Source organism: Cyprinodon variegatus, unplaced genomic scaffold (genome assembly GCF_000732505.1).
Source record: "Cyprinodon variegatus isolate N-32 unplaced genomic scaffold, C_variegatus-1.0 Scaffold458, whole genome shotgun sequence".
Classification (NCBI taxonomy): Eukaryota; Metazoa; Chordata; class Actinopteri; order Cyprinodontiformes; family Cyprinodontidae; genus Cyprinodon; species Cyprinodon variegatus.
This window is the reverse complement of record NW_015150911.1, coordinates 180,503-183,905: the sequence shown is the minus strand read 5'-3', so window position 1 is coordinate 183,905 and position 3,403 is coordinate 180,503. Positions and strand designations below refer to the sequence as shown.

The 3,403-nt window shown below is 35.1% G+C and overlaps 1 long non-coding RNA gene across 1 annotated transcript in view; it reads left to right on the top strand.

Annotated features, from left to right (window-relative positions):
* Nucleotides 1-3,093, top strand: part of LOC107094033 — a 7,915-nt gene extending 4,822 nt beyond the window's left edge. The window contains exon 3 of the long non-coding RNA XR_001481646.1: nt 289-3,093. This is a non-coding gene — a long non-coding RNA (uncharacterized LOC107094033). The remainder of the gene's footprint in view (nt 1-288) is intronic.
* Nucleotides 3,094-3,403: the final 310 nt, after the last annotated feature.

Below are 3,403 nucleotides of genomic sequence, written 5' to 3'. Positions count from 1 at the left end.
TTTGTTTTTCTTAATGTAGTTGCGCTTTTAGATTTGTAGTTGCAGTTTGCACTTCAGGGCCACCATACATCTCTGCTTTTCTTTAACTAACGACGCCTTAAATTATACTTCCACATCACACCATAATAGGATTCAAGTTTGTGACTGAAATGTAACAAAATGTGTAAAATGGATACTTTCCCAAAGCCCTATACGTATCCAAATGGATACTTGTATTCTTAGTATTACAAAGTGTATATGCTCTGATATGAGTATGTCTCTAATATCATTGTTATTGTTTTCTTGCAGATACTGCAGATAAAACCAGCATGTCACTCCAGTCCCTGTTGATCAAACTCACTCTTCATCCTACTCATCCGTCATAGTAATGAGCTAAGCTGGTTTTTGTGTTTTTTAACACCAAAATTAAGCTTCTGTGATTTACCAATCATGATTTACCTATTTGCTTGGTTTAAAGAAGGTGCATCTTATTGAAGCTACTGTAGAGATATAAAATAGTGAAATTAAAGCAACAGTCCATAGAGTCGGCTTTCTCCGGTTTTATACCGTACGACAAAAAAGCGAAGAGATATAGCAACATAATCTCTGCCGTAGCATTCTGTCTTTTTTTTCTTTATTGTCATACGTACAGTGTCACAAGTACGATAGCATTCTGTCTTTTTTTTCTTTATTGTCATTACACAAGTACAGAGCAACGAAATGAACTCTCTGCATTTAACTCATCCCCTGGGAGCAGTTTGGGGTTAAGGGTCTTTGCTGAGGGACCCAGAGTATTAATCTGTGGGAGTGGGGCTTGAACTCAGAACCTCAGGATTCCAAATGCAATGCCCTAACCACTAGGCCATCACTCCCCACATCAGGTATGAGTGTGAAGGGTATTGCTTAAGGACGCACACCGGCAGCTCATTCCCCCCAGCCGGGATACGAACCCAGGCTTCCTATTTGCAAGACGGGTGACTCATCCTCTGCATTGCTCCGGTGTACTGCATAATAAGTACCGTTCGCTGACTGATTGCACCACTTGAGCTGCTATATTTGCCTAACATGGGACTAACTGTCTCAATAAAGACATGCTACTAGTTAACACGGTCGAAAATGAAGGATACAAGTGGTTCATTAAGGTACTCGACCCTTGTTACCAACACCCTAGGCGTAAATCTTTCTCTCAGACAGAAATTCCAAAGCTTTATTCAGATTACCGATAGATGTTTGAGAACAAGCTACAAAGTGTGTCATATTCTTTTGTTTGTTGTCTTTGAAAGGCACTTGAATATGCACCAAGGCTTTAAACAAGATATATTTTTTTATTCTGTTGGATTTGTAACTCTTTTTGTTTTTAACAACTTAAACAAAACTATATGAGAGACTGAGACTCTTTTTATTTGATGCTGATGGAATTGTTATACTGTTTGTCCATTTAGTTAGTTCCCCTGTTACATTTGGAGGTGTTAAGATTTACATTTACATTGTTTATTATCTCATAATTAAAGAAAGTAGCATATTATTTTGTTGTCTTTAAAAGCTGCCTTAATTTGCACTGAATATGAAAAAGTGTTTTTTTATTATTCTGTTTTATGTCTTATAAAAAACAAACTATTGAAACAAACTATTCCTTTTTTGTTGCAAGTTTATTTAACGAGTTCATAGGCTTTGTTCTTTGGATGTATGTTCCTTCAGTATCTCTTATGTTTAACAAAAAAAAAAAATTAAATCAAACAATTTCATTTGATTTCATTTCGCACTAATAAGCTGAGGAACATTTAAAGTTGTCAAATGTTGTGATTGGTTTTATATCGTGATGTATAAATGAAAAACAATATCTTGATACTTGAAAATCCTATATTGTCCAGCCCTATGTATAGAGTTAGAAAAAACAGTTATTTCATTTGATTTAAATGGTAGGTTTAATATTATGTTCACTTGTCAAAAATAATATTAAAATAGTAGTAATATTAAAACTGAAAGTTTTATTGATGGTTTTGCATTTTTAAAAAAGTGTTTTGATATATGTCATTGGAGCAAAATTATGCAGGATGGAAATATCTTAACATCAATTCAGTTTGCTTTTATTTACATAGCACAACTAACTAAAGGTCATCTCAAGGCACTTTAAGAAGTCAAAGACATTAAATCCTCCAGAAATATTGGTCAATAAGTTTCCCTCCCTAAGGAGACCCAGCAGATTACATCAAGCTTTCACAAGAAGTATTCACAATCACATTACGCAATTTAAAACTGGAAAAGCTTGAAAACTTACCTTGAAACTCCTTGAAAAGTACTTGAGTTTGAAGAGGGGTGGAACAACCTACCTCAGGGCCTTTGCCATCATCCCAAAGCCCCTCTGTTTCCGTCTTCTGTTTTGACATTTCGGAGGTGACAGTGGCATAGGATGCAGGAGTTTGTTCTTCAGCTGGAGGACTCCCAGTTTGAACTCCAGGTCTGTTCATCTCAGTTGTTGTGTTATTGGCCAAAAACTCTACTGGATGGATGGATGGATAGATAATTTGGGTATTTATAAACTTTTTCGCCATAGTTCCTAAAAAGTGTTTTAGTGCAGCAATAATGAACAGAGCTTGCTGACCCTCCCTTCTACATAACAATCAATTCTTCCGGCTTTTTCTTTTTTAACCTTTGGAGTTTAACTCCCTTGATATTTATTTATTTTTCATACGCAGAATGAACATTGACCAAATCTATGCATGCGCATTTATAGTAATATTTGTGCTTTTGAGACGGCACCAGACCGAGACAGAGGGTTTATCTTATGAGCACACGCACACGCAGTGCGAATGTTACTTTTTTTAACCTGCCGTCACCATCCAGCGGCTACTCTGCAAACCCCCAACTGGGGGGATTTTTTTGGAAATTAGTTAAGATTAGTCAACTAATCGAAAGATTAGTTGTTAAAAAATTAGTATTATAAAGCTTTAAAGTCTGCTGACTTAAAAAAACAGCAAATAGTTAGTAGGCTTTTTTTTTATATGTCTTTTATTTTCTTATATGTAAATTGTAAATAAATGTCAATGTATTCTCTTTGTTCTGTATTTATCTTAACATGTGATTAAACCAGTGCAACATTTGCTTATATAACAAAGTCAGGGTAATTATTCTGTTACCGTTTGTCATATCTTGTATGTTTCGCATGTTGCATTTTGTTTTACTTTAAAGTTTATTTACTTGAAGTAAACACGTCTATTTGTCTTTCTTTAAATATCTGGTTAATTCGATTGGCTCTGCTGCTTCTGCTGCTCACAAATGCACAGAGGCACCCTGTGGTTCTTATGTGGGATAACTTTAAATAATTTGATGGTGTGCAGTATTTTTCACAGAATAGGCATTTGATCCTTTAGATTTTGAATAAGTTCCAATACAGATTCAAGAGTAATGAAAAAATGAATCATTT